At 44.8% G+C, this 13,817-nt stretch overlaps 1 pseudogene; it reads right to left on the bottom strand.

Moving 5' to 3' along the window:
* Window positions 1–4,922: 4,922 nt before the first annotated feature.
* On the bottom strand, window positions 4,923–6,515 carry LOC116460410 (pyruvate kinase PKM-like; annotated as a pseudogene).
* Between the last annotated feature and the right edge of the window lie 7,302 nt (window positions 6,516–13,817).

The raw sequence follows: 13,817 nt of genomic DNA, 5'->3' as shown, positions 1-13,817 counted from the left end.
TCTGTTAGAAAATGTCTGTCTGGAAAAATCAGAACACAAGGACTGTGTGTATAAATTTGAAAGCCTACGGAAATGAAATAGAAGCAAGTGAGAAAACTCTCCTCTCCTGGGGATTTTTTTCCCCCACGCTGAAAAAATAGGAAAACTATATAATCTGAACCCTTTCCAAAAGATCCAGAAGAAAGGATATACAACAAGGAAAAGCAACTTACATTATAGTTGATGACTCTAAGAAAAAAAGGGAGTGCCAGGAATAAAATAATGACATTGAGACTCTGCGTAAAACTCAGTGGGGAAGGGTAATAATGTTCTTTGAGGGTTTGCTAAAATATAAAGGAATTCTCCAAGAAATGGCAATCACAGAAGCTCTTAAATATCAGAAGAGACTTTACAGGCATATCTTTTTGATTCACAGAGGAGCTCACTCAAAGTTCTAAAGAAAATCTCTAGCACCACCACTCCCCACCTCAATTAATGAATATCTTTGAGGTAGGCAGAATAATGGACCCACAAATATGTCTCCTTTTTTTTTTGACACGGAATCTTGCTCTGTCACCCAGGCTGGAATGCAGTGTCGTGATCGTGGCTCACTGCAACCTCCGCCTTCTGGGTTCAAGCAATTCTCCTGCCTCAGCCTCCTGAGTAGCTGGGATTACAGACACACACCATCACGCCTAGCTAATTTTTGTATTTTTAGTAGAGACAGCATTTCACCATGTTGGTCAGGCTGACCAACTCCTGACCTCGTGATCTGCCCGCCTCAGCCTCCCAACATGCTGGGATTACAGGCGTGAGCCACCATGCCTGGCCAAATATGTTTACTTTCTATTCCCCAGAATATGATACCTTCCATGGTAAAGGGACTTTGCAGTTGTGATTCAGGTTAAATATTTTGAGATACAGAGTGTATCTGAATTATCCAGGTGGACTCTATAATCACATAAGTCCTTAAAAGTGGAGAATATTTCCCAGTTGCAAGTAAAAAGATGAGAGGGGAAAAAAAGGAAGAGAGATTCACAGTATGAGAGGGACTCAACCCACCATTGCAGGCTTTGAAGATGGAGGGAGAGGCCATAAGCCAAGGAATGCAGGGGCCTTCAGAAGCTGGGAATGGCCCTCCACTGACAACCAGCAAGGAACTGAATTCTGTCAACAACCCAGATTAGCAGGAAATGGATTTTCCCCCAGACCCTCCAGAAAGAAACATAGCCTATTGACAAGTTGGCTTTAGTCAAAGAAACCCATGTTGATCTTCTGACTTACAGAACTGTGAGAGGATACACTGGTGTTGCTGAAGCTACTAAGTTGATAGTAATTTGTTACGGCAGCAGTAGTAAAGGAATACAACTTTGATCCAGTGTTCTCTACCAAGTAGGCTCAGATTAAATGAAATATTTGAAACTTGGATTTCTACATATGAGTAGAGTTTGTTGTTGTTCTTGCTGTTGTTGCTGTTGTTGTTGTTTTGAGATGGAGTCTTGCCCTGTTGCTCAGGCTGGAGTGCAGTGGCATGATCTCGGCTCACTGCAACCTCTGCCCCCTGGGTTCAAGCGATTCTCCTGCCTCAACCTACCGAGTAGCTGGGACTACAGGCATGCACCACCACGTCTGGCTAATTTTTTGTATTTTTAGTAGAGACAGGGTTTCACCGTGTTAGCCAGGATAGTCTTGATCTCTTGACCTCATGATCCACCGGCCTCGGCCTCCCAAAGTGCTGGGATTACAGGCATAAGCCACCAGACCCGACCCCTAAGTAGAGATGTTTTAAAGTAAAAACATCATTTAAAACGGGAAATGTAATTGTGAGCCAGCTGATGCTTTTGCAGCTTTGTCTGAGTCAAGATTCAAGGCAGAAGTGGAGGGTGAGGGTGGTGATCACAGATGAGGGCACCTCTCTGCTCGTGGGCCCTTGCAGCAATCTTGTGTCTGAATGTTTCTCCTCCAGACGTGTCTGCAGCACGCCTTCTGCCCACACAGAGACTATATTCCACTCCTCTTTTGTGGGAAGATTAAATTTTAAACTGGAAGCTCTTCTGAAAATAGCATCCCATTGGATCTGAAGCTTGGATGTCATGACATTCCCTGAGTACTACTCAATGTGTAACTGTTTCACGACTTTTGTTGGATGAAATGAACAACATAAATTCCAAAAAACTTCACTCCATCTTTATAGACTTTCAATCTTTTCCTGTGTTCTTGAGTGTTCTGCCTAAACTAGGAAATATTAAATTATCTAATTTCAGCAGTTGGAAGGCGCATTTGTAAATATTGTGATTAGTAAGTTTGTTAGACATCGTGTGGATAGGCCTAACTTCTAAATTTAACCTTTCCATTTTTTTTAAACAAACAAAAAAAAAGCTGTGACTGAAAATTATACCCATGCTGTGTGTGCAGATCACATACAGCAGACACTGGTCAATGCAGATTCAGGACAGTAGTTAAGTACATAAAGAAGGTTTGATATAACAGAATATTTCCATGTCCCACAGGATTTACCATAGTCACTGAGCGTGGCTGAGACTATCAGCTTTTTTCTTCCCACCTGCCTTCCTTATTTCCTTTTTCCCTCTTTTATTCATTAGATATTTATTGAGTCTCCACTATGTCATGTGCTATGTTAGTGCTAGAAATTCAGTGATTAGAAAAGCGTGCATGGGGCTTAGAATCTAAGCGGTCAGTTGGACTTTAAATAATAGCACCAAGGTATATAAATACACTGAAATAACAGTGCTTCAGGAGAGTATGTAGCAGGGGGCCTAGAACTGCTCTGGAAGTTCAGAAAAGCTCCCTAAAGGAAATAGCCCTAAGCTACACTGTGAAGGATGACGGAGCGCCAGCTAGGAGCCAGCAGCTCATGCAAAGGTCCTGAAAATTGAGGACCATGTCAAAGATGTCACTATCTGAGACCAGTGGTATGGAGGTGAGAAGAATTTACCAAGACAGTTGTTAGGTAAAGAAAGGCAGGTTTATTAGAGAAAGTATAAAAATACGCTGTAAGGGAACAATGACCAATTAGTAAGAGAGGAGCTGACTGCAAAGAGACAGAGGCTTGCTGGGGATTTTAGAGAATAGTGCTTATGCTGTGTGCTGAAGAGGGCTCTTTGCAGTACTGATAACGCCAAGGTGGCAGTGAGCTCACTTGCATTTTTCTATCAGCCAAGGGTCTGACGATAACTGGGTGCAGGAAGATAGTGAGTTATTTGCACAGGAGGGCTACGTGTCCTGGACCATGAAGAAAGTCAGACACAACTTATCTGCCTTTTCTTTTTCTTTTTTTTTTTTTTGTTTGAAATGGAGTTTCATGCTTGTTGCCCAGGCTGGAGTACAATGGCGCAATCTCAGCTCACTGCTATCTCCGCCTCCTGGGTTCAAGCGATTTTTCTGCTTCAGCCTCCCAAGTACCTGGGATTACAGGCGCACACCACCACACCCAGCTAATTTTTTTTTCCTTTTTTTTTTTTTGTATTTTTAGTAGAGACAGGGTTTCACCACATTGGCCAGGCTGGTTTTAAACTCCTGACCTCAGGTGATCCACTCGCCTCAGCCTCCCAAAGTGCTGGCATTACAGGCGTGAGCCACAGTGCCCAGCTCAATCTGCTTTTTCTTTCCCTCAGTCTTGCCATCCTGACTCCTTTTCCCTAATTAGGATTCCACAAAAGATTTCCATCATTATCCAAAAAGAAAAGGGAAAACATTGAAGAGTTTAAAATATAGAAAAGGGAGAGTCAGATTTTTGAATTTTTAAAAAATCTTTGTGGCTGCAGAAAATAGGCAAGGGAGGGGTGGGGAAAGCTAGAGTAGATCGGGTGAGAAATGGTGCCCTGTGGCTGTAGGAGAGAGTGGAGCATGGGGGTGGGGAGGGTCCAGACTCCCTCCTAGGTCTCTGGTCTGAACATTGGATGAATTCACTTGTGACACCATCAGGTCTGGGACTTCTTTTTTTTTTTTTTTTTTTTTGGAGATATGGTCTCACTATGTTGCCAAGGCTGACCTCAGACTCCTAGGTTCAAGTGATCCTCCTGCCTCAGCCTCCCAACTAGCTGGGACTACAGGTGTGCACCACCACTCCTGGCTGTCTGGAGATTTCCGATTATTGATTCAATCTCCTTGCTAGTCATAGGTCTATTCAGATTTTCCGTGTCTTCATGGTTTAGTCTTGGTAGGTTTTGTGTTTCTAAGAATTTGCCCATTTCATCTAGTGTATCCAATTTGTTGGGGTACAGTTGCTCCTAGTACTCTCTTACACTCTCTTACAATCTTTTTTATTTCAGTAAGTCGGTAGTTAATGTCCCCACTGTCTTTCTTTATCTTCAGCTGTTGTTCATGGACACACAGGCAGGCTCTATAGCCACAGGCCCAGAGGCGGCTGCAGCAGTGGGGGAAAATGGAAAGTGGAGGGCGGAGTGTTTGCTGCAGGACAGCTGAGGGGAGGGTGGGGACAGGTGCCAGTGAGGAAGGCCCTGGGGGATGGGGAAGCAAGTAAGGACCAGGGCCAGAGTCTGCCTAAACTGGAACTACTGCCCTGTGCCCTAAGTTCCCTAACTCTCACTGGCTGTTTCCTGACCCCAGGACAGGCTTGGGAGTCCTCTGGGGATCCATTTTCTAAAGGAACTGAACAGAGTACACAGAGGAAAGGAAGCTGTCACCCTCTTGCCATATGCTCTGGGGACCTCTGTTCTGCATTCCTCCTTCTTCCCTTGCTTGGGTGGGGCCACATGATGGGCAGCCAGGCTCTGGGCGTCCCACCACAGCAGGCTCTAAAAACAGCTATGTTTCAGTGAGGCATAAATCTTCTTCCCTGGTGTCCCAGCCCACCAGTGCCACACTACAGCCCAGAGTGAGCTCTATAAGCATTGCTGGCCTAATGGATGGGTTGGGGGAAGGGGGTGGGACAGGAGCTGCAGGAAGGGCTCTGGGGTCCATCACAGCACAGGAATAACACGCATGGTGTTGGGGAAGCCAGAGCCAGGGTGTCACCAGGTCAGCACAATGACCACATCATCCTTCTTGAAAAAGCCTCAGGCCTTACCAACATTCATGGCCAAGTTCACTCGGAGGTCCACATCCTCAGCCTAGAGCTCCTGGAGAGGGTCCTTACACAGCACAGGGAAGATACCATGGTACAGGTGGGCCTGGCAGGCTGCCTGGGGATGCCACGTCACAGCAATCATGGGGGCACGTGGGCAGTATCTGGCCACCTGGCGGGCATACCTGCAGACTTGGTGAGGACGATTATGGCCCCACTGCAGCACTTGAAGGAGGCCTCCATAGCGTCCACGGCAGTGGCTTCTGTGGGGTCGCTGGTAATGGGTGTCAGGTGGCAGAACTCCTCAAATAATTGCAAGTGGTAGATGGCGGCCTCTGCCTCACAGGCAATCAGGTGCTGCATGTGTACAGCCTCCAGAGGATAGACCCCTTTGACTGTTTCTCCAGATGGCATGATGCAGTCAGCTCTCACCAGAACTGCATTGGCCATACCGCTGCCCTCAGCCCAGTGGGGTGGAGCTTCTTGATCACATCCTCCAGCATCTGAGTGGCAAGACGACACACTTCCCAGCTTGGTTGCACTGCCCAATCATCATCTTCCGAGCAAGGAAGTCCTTCTCTGCAGGAATCTCATCTCAACGGCTTGTGGTGGATCACCACGAGCTACCGTAATCCCATCGCTGGCCTCCAGGATTCCATCAAACCTCCAACCCCCGTCATGATTCTCAATTTTGCTGACTATCTTGATGTTCTTTCCTTTCTCTCCCAAGACCTTCCTAACTTCAAGGACATCAGATGTCTTGCGGATGGATGACGAAAACATCATATCGACATCTTGCTCGCCCCCAAACTTCAGGTCCTGGATGTCCTTCTCCCATATGGCAGGCAGGTCCACGGCAGCCCCAGGAAGGTTCACATCCTTCTTGCTGCCCAAGGAGCCACCATTTTCCACCTCTGTCACCAGAAAGTGAGCATCCTTCTGCTTCACTTGGAGAGAAATTAGCCCATCATCCATGTAGATCTTGCAGCCACCACGTTGCAGATGTTCTTGTAGTCCAGCCACAGGATGTTCTCTTACACTTTTCCACGTAGGTATTATCCAGCGTGAATTTGAGTGTGGCTCCCTTCTTCAGCTCCGCCTCTGCAGTGCCGCTGCCCTTGATGGGCCCAGTTGGGATCTCAGGTCCTTTAGTGTCCAGAGCCACAGCAATGGGCCGGTAGAGGATGGAGTCAGAAGCGAAGCTTTCCGTGGCTGTGCACACGTTCTTGATGGTCTCTGTATGGTACTCATGAGTTCCATGAGAGTTCAGATGAGCCACATTCATTCCAGACTTAATCGTTTTCTTCAGCATCTCTAACAATGGGGAAGCTGGGCCCGTAGTACTGATGATGCCAGTGCTCCAGGCTGTAATGGTTGGCGAGTCAGTGTCCAGGCAGCACATGTGCTCCAAGAATGTGTCAGCCATGGCTGCGTGCAGCTGCTGGGTCTGAATGAAGGTAGCCCTGGCTTCACTATGGGGCTTCAACATGGCATCTGAGGTCCTCCAGTGCTGACCGACTTGGGCTACTCTGCAAATGCAGACAGGTTTGGAGCCCTGGGATGCGCAGCTGCTGTGCCCACTTTCATTTCTAATTATAGAAATTTGAGTGGTCTTTTTCCTTAATTCATGTAGCCAAAGGTTTGTCAATTATGTTGATCTTTTCAAATAACCGACTTTTGATTATGTTGATTTTTCATATTATTTTTCTATTTTCTAGTTCATTTATCTCTGCTGTAGTTTTCCTTAAGGAAAATATATTTTTTAAAACAAATTAGCTTTCTTTATTGTTAGTTACTAACTTTGAAAGTTTTATTCCTTTTTAAGGAAAATGTATTTTTAAAAACATAAATTAGCTTTCTTTATTGTTAGCTACTAATTTTGAAAGTTTTATTCTGCACATGGTAACATGGTACACAATTATTTTTAAAAATTTCAATCTCCACAAATGCTTGTGTTTGAAAATCATCTTGTTCTTCTTCTCTAAATCCTTATGCAGTTGGAATCTATTTTATTATTTTAACTTTATTTTTTATCTTATTTTATTTTATTAAAGATTCAGGGGTTCCATGTGCAAGTTTGTTACATGGATATATTGCATAATGCTGGGGTTTGGAATTCTAGTGAACCCATCACCTAAATAGTGAGCATAGTACTCTACAGATATTTGGAAAGGTATTTTTAATGAGAGACATAATAACACGTTTTATGCTAATGTCAATGATCCCAAAGAGAAGAAAAATTAATGATGTAGCGAAAGGATTTCTGGAAGAACGTTTCTGGGTTTGTTAGAGGAGGTGTCGTTTAGTATGAAGTGGTAGGATGGTTTTGATAAGAGCATGGACAGGAAATCTGAGGTCCTGGGTGGGAAGGCAGAGAAAGTGGGTACAGATAGGTGAGCAAATGTTGGGGCAATTACTGCTGCAAGAGAATCATTACTTCTGTGTGCCTTCATTATCTCTATAGCTATACTCTGGGGTGGGATAGAAAAGAAACAGAATAGGAAGCAGGGACTGGCTTTATTATTTCTCCAGCTGGGAAATCTGCAGTGTGCCCAGCAGTCCATAATAGAGCATGGCCAAGGTTGTGGGGTGATGCAATTCATGAAGAACATGATTCCCAAATGGCTTCAAGAGGTGGTCATTGTGTGATTGTATGTGAAAGGTGTCAAACCTAAACATTTGAAATAGATGACAGTATGTGCTTCTTTATTATTTTAAAAATATTATTTAGGGTCCTCAAACAAGAAAATTAACTTAGATGTCTCATCCTCTGATAGGTCCTACCTGCCTTACACACTAACTTGATCATCTTTCTCACATTGAATTATAGTGAACGATGACTAAAGTTTAGCTGGTTCTTTACTGGCTTGTCTTGTAAAGGTCCCAGGGCCTGCGTAGGATTGTCACAGAATGGGGCTGAGGCATGTGCCTTCAGCCTAGCTACCTCATTCCTCTACACCATGGGAGGAGAGGACGCACTACCATTTAACACATTTCTTGACCCTCTGTGTTTCCTGTGGGTTATACTAAGATCTGGTGGCTCGATTAGCTTCAGATTCCATCTAGATGGTGCTAGTATCGTGTATTTTGTGACATCTGGGATACATCATGTCTGCCAGTTCCACTGTTCCACTGCCAGTAGGCTAAGGTTGACCAGTGGGTTCATGGATAGCCATCTATTAGCAAGGATTCACTCAACCTTCACTTCACAGTTTTAATAGCCATTGGTGAATCATTCCTGATGCCATTATTTCAATGAGTTGCAAATTGGTGATTTTCTAATTCTAATATTCTGCCTCCATTAGCAATTGTGATTTTTTTTTTTTTTTAGACAGAGTTTTGCTCTTGTTGCCCAGGCTGGAGTGCAGTGGCACTATCTGGGCTCACCACAACCTCCGCCTCCCAGGTTCAAGTGATTCTCCTGCCTCAGCCTCCCGAGTAGCTGGGATTACAGGCATACACCACCACACCCAGCTAATTTTGTATTTTTAGTAGAGACGGTGTTTCTCCATGTTGGGTCAGGCTAGTCTCGAACTCCTGACCTTAGAGGTGATCTGCCCACCTTGGCCTCCCAAAGTGCTGGGATTACAGGCATGAGCCACCACGCCCGGCCAATTGTGATTTTTCTATAAATGAAAACTTTTCTTCATCAGCTACTTGGTTTCTCTGAAAAAAAAAAAAATGAATACAGGAAAAACAGGACAGATGTTTTATTCCTTTCCTCTATTTATCAGTCTTCAAAATAATGAGTTGGTGCCCAAGCAACTCCCAAAGGTAGTTAACCACTGAGTTGCGTGTTGTGGTTTTTGTGAGAGGGTGGTACGGTGTATTATTATAAACTCTTGGATTTTTATATGCTTGACATTTTAAATCCATTTCAGCCATTATTCTGTTTTATCCAAATCATCCGTCTCTAGCCAGTGAGTATCATTTCAAGTTGATGTGTGTGTCCTTTCAACACGACCCCAGGAATCTAATCTTTGACTGCTTCTTTTCTTTCTGTCTCAATTTATGCATTTCCTGCCCCAGACCTGGAAATGGCTACTTTTCTAAGGAGCCCTGGTACCTTTTCATGAAAGGTATATAAAGTCCACATTCTGAGTGCCTGTAAAGGTTTCTAAGTTGCTTTCTAGGTTCTACTTACCCCTTCACGGATCTACCATAAGTAGCATTGCCAGATGAAAATTCCTGGACCCCTGGTGGGATAGATCATCCCACTGCTAAATACCTTTCAGTGAACTTTTGGGGCCACAGCATACAAGCCATTCACATCAGCTAAGACATTCCTGCACCCGGCCCTGCTTTTGACTCTCACTGCAGCTTTGCAAGAACACTAGGATACAGGATACAGCTAGGCAGCCCTGGCTCCTGGAGAAGTTCATGGCCACCCCATATGTGTCATGGTTGGGGTTGAGCCAGAATCAAGCCAGAGAATGGGGTGTGGGACACGACAGCATCAGGGTTGGTCCCATCTCTGTCATTTGCAAGCTGGGTGATTTCGAGTTCATCATCTCCCCCTCAGTGCCTGCAGGCTCCTCATTTACAGAAAAGAAGAGGAAACCAACAACCTCACAGGGTCATTATGAAGATTAAGTGGGACCTACCTACAGCACCAAGCCCAGGACGCTAAAAGACAGTAAATAATAGTTTCCTGCCCTTTCCCAGATCACTTACCCTCAGTTATATAATCAGATGGTTCAGAATCTAAAAATTCTGAGTTCTTCCTAAAGTGCTGCAGCTATTTTTACCTGTCCTTTCACAAAAGGTTACACTCCTGTCCTGTTGTCGGGGAGAGGGCAGCCCTGAGTCACTTCCTCCCTCCCTGTGCAGGTCCTTCTGTGCCGAGCTGGACCGAGGCCAGGCTGCTCACAGAGAACTGCCCATGCCACGAGGGCTTATGCTCGCTGACATTCAGGAGGGTTTCTGTACAACCACGGGCTTTGCAGGAGACTGGGCTGATCTCCCACTTCCGGAAGGGGTCACGTACTTTTACTTCCCTGACGTCCTCTTTCTGAAATTGATCAATGTTTCTCCCAAAGTCAGCAATAACTAGCAGGTGGTTGATATTCAGATTAGAGGCTGATGTCTTCGGACTTCAAACAAGTGATAAGACTCTTTCCTTTGAAAGACAAAAATGTATGTATAGCTGTGATCCACAGCTTGACAGCACCTCGGGATGAACAGAGGAGCTTAAAAATACAGATGCCTGCATCCCACTCCAGAGACTCTGACATAATTGGTCTGGGGTGTGGCCTGGGCATTGGGGTATTTTATAAACACCCCCAGGTGATTCTAATGCGCAACGAAGGGTGAGAATGGGTAAAAAGTAAATGCTTAGGTAAGTGCAGTTTCTCTGCCCCTAAGCAGGTGTCTTATCAGCTGGCGAGTCACAAAGTAAAGTTGGCCTCTTTTTTTTTGGCGTGACATCTTTTTTCATATGTACTTTAAGTTCTAGGGTACATGTGCACAATGTGCAGGCTGGTTACATAGGTATACATGTGCCATGTTGGTTTGCTGCACCCATCAACTCATCATTTACATTAGGTATTTCTCCCAATGCTATCCCTCCCCCAGCCCCCCACCAACGTAAAGTTGGCCTTTCTCTGGCTTCCAGGACTCTCCCATGTGCCGTGCTTACAGGAGAGTCAGAAAAGGAAGCACCTACCAAGTTACGGAAGGTTTATGAGCCATGCCAAAGGGTCTGGGCTAGCTCTTGCTAAAACCCTTGTCCAAGAGTTTTCAGCAGAATGGCAAGTTGCTCAGGTTTGCATTGTAGGAAACATTGCCTGGCAGCACTGAGGAGAATGAATCTGAGTAGGGATGGTCACAGGAGGCCAAGAAACTACTGAGGTCCCAGCAAGAAGGTAAGAACCTGAAAAAAGGCAAGTACCATAGCAGAAGGCCAGGGCATGGAGAACAAGAAAGAGGGGGCTTCTCCTCCTCCCAGTGGTGCTGGCCCAGGACTCTTGGCCTCTCTATGCTGAGCCCATTCTCCCTGTTGCCTTGTGATTTGTTGGACTTTTGTATGCAGGCCTCAGTGTCTCCACTGACTTGTTTCTTACTCGTAATAATGACTGACGTTAATTATGCTTTTGCTGTGGGCCAGCCACCCACTCAGAACATCCCACTTTACCGATAAGAAGACTAAAGCTTAGAGAGGTTAAGTGATTTGCCCAAGGTCACACAGCCAGTAGGAAGTGAAGGTGGATACAGAGGCAGATTTCTGACCAGTAAACTACCCATTTCCACTTCTACCTGTGGTGCCTCCGTGCTTCTCTCCTGGCTGAGGCCACCTTCTTTTGAATTGAGGTTCACAACGTGCCGCACCCACAGGCTCTTTCCAACTTTCTATCCTGGGGCTTCCTGGTCAGCCTGACCTTGGAGTCTTGGTGCCCACAAGAAGGAGAGGGTCCAGCTTGTGGTTCCATTGACTGGGTTGACCAAACTGTTAAAATAGTTCTAATTTACATTATTTCAACTCCTATTGCCTCATAACTAAAAAGACCCCCTGGTGCCTTAAGTTTCTTACATGCTAAAGTATTAAAATTCCATAAATTCACCTTTTTTTCCAGAGAAAATTTTTAAAAATAGTATTCATAAAGAACTTAACCTTTGTGAATGGGTCAGAGTTACAGACTATACGTGTGAGTAGTTTAGAAGTTCCTGTGTTAAGACTTTGAGTTCAGGTTCCCAGTATACCTAGAGAAATCCAGAAAGCACAGAGGAAAGGAGAGAAGGGTTTCTGTGTCAACACTGTTTGAAATGCAGCCTGGAATTACCCCCACAATAGTTAGAACGAATATCTTAAGAAGGCTCTGTCAGTTTCGAGTGGTACCACTTCCCTAATCCATGTTACATACTTTTTGGCCATGATTAACAGTGAGTGAGAGCACACTGTATGGCAATGCTGTGATAGTACCTTACATAGATTATCTTTCATTATGACATCCCTATTATACAGATGAGGAAACTGATGCTCCCAGAGACTAAATAACTTGCCAAACTTTCCAAGTTAATATGTAATAGGAGCCGGGCATGGTGGCTAATGCCTATAATCCCAGCACTTTGGGAGGCCAAGGCAGGTGGATCATTTGAGGTCAGGAGTTCAAGACCAACATAGCTAATATGGTGAGACCCCATCTCTACTAAAAATACAAAAGTTAGCCAGGCATGGTGGTGTGCACCTGTAGTCCCAGCTACTTGGGAGGCTGAGGTGGGAGAATCACTTGAACCCAGGAAGCAGAGGTTGCAGTGAGCTGAGATCGTGCCGTTGCACTCCAGCCTGGGCATAGTAGCAAGACTCTTGTCTCAAAAAATATATATATAATAGAGACTGTACTGTACAGCAAACCCCATGACATGTAACAAACCCTCACATGTGCCCCTAAACCTAAAAGTTAAAAAAAGAAAAATAAATTGTACTTGAAAGCAGACCTGTCTAACCCAAACACCAGGCTCTTAACCATTATCTGTATTGTTAAAGACTCTTAGTAACAAATTATAGTCTACTTTGTATATTAATGTCCACTACTTCACACACTTCACCTGTTAGCAACAGTCTCTCTGAGCTTTGTTTTTGTATATTTGACAGGTTTTTCCTATAGATAGCATTGTAGTATTTCCATTTAACTCTTTCCTTTGTAAAATGACATGACTGGTATGTTTCAAATATATTTTCAGTCAGCGACAGATAATGAGCAAAGGAGAAATGATTAGAGAATCATTTCTTCTTGGGATCTTAAGAAGAAATGATTCTCTAATCATTGCTATGGCTATGTCATCGCTATGTCCATGGCTGTGTCTTTGCTTATTGTGTAGTGCAGCAGGGATACTGGCCACCTGGGTAGCCCGTGACCAACTGAGGGTTCATTCAGCCTTCAACCAGGTGTGGGGCACAGGATAAGTGTTCTCTCCCGGCCTCAGTTTTCTGCTCTGAAATATAAGATGTCTTGCAGCGTGAACCTTCTATGACTCTCTCTGGCGAGCTGCTGGCAGTGCACTAGCCACTCTCTGAAGAGTCGTCTGGTTCCATGATTTTGCAGCTTTGTTGTTGGATACAACAGTAGCCTCTTTTAAAACGGGAATAGCCTCTTTTAAAACCCATCTATATTATGCAGAACCTGTGTTTCCCAGTCTATGACAATCATTAGCATCAACCTGTTGTTAATAAAAATAAGTAAGAGTCAATTCAATAAGAGGTTACTGACAAAACAAAATCAGCAGAACTCAGGCATTTCTGACCACCGGAGATTGCACTGATCACCCTAAAAAGCCAGTCGTGGCCAGGAGCGGTGGCTCACGCATGTAATCCCAGCACTTTGGGAGTCCGAGGCAGGCGGATCACGAGATCAGCAGATCAAGACCATCCTGGCTAACATGGTGAAATGCCACCTCTACTAAAAATACACACAAAAAAATTAGCCAGGCGTGGTGGCAGGCGCCTGTAGTCCCAGCTACTTGGGAGGCTGAGGCAGGAGAATGGCGTGAACCCGGGAGGCAGAGCTTGCAGTGAGCCAAGATCGCACCACTGCACTCCAGTCGGGGCAACAGAGTGAGACTCTGTCTCAAAAAAAAAAAAAAAAAAAAAAAAAAAACCAGGCAACTTTGAGGAGACCCAAGCACATTCAGCCCTGGACTGCCAGCACCTGACTCACCCATCATCCATCAGATGGCCTCGCCAGAGCCACCTGCTGGTAGTGTTGTTCTCCATATGTAGTGGAGTGTATTCTTAATTTTAGGAATTCCAATCTCATTACCAGTTTGAAAGAGCACTTTGGTGATTCTTTTAGGA

The sequence above is a fragment of the Hylobates moloch genome, unplaced genomic scaffold (assembly GCF_009828535.3).
Source record: "Hylobates moloch isolate HMO894 unplaced genomic scaffold, HMol_V3 SCAFFOLD_20, whole genome shotgun sequence".
Taxonomy (NCBI): domain Eukaryota; kingdom Metazoa; phylum Chordata; class Mammalia; order Primates; family Hylobatidae; genus Hylobates; species Hylobates moloch.
Note: the sequence above shows the minus strand (reverse complement) of the source record. Positions and strands in the feature narration are given on the sequence as shown.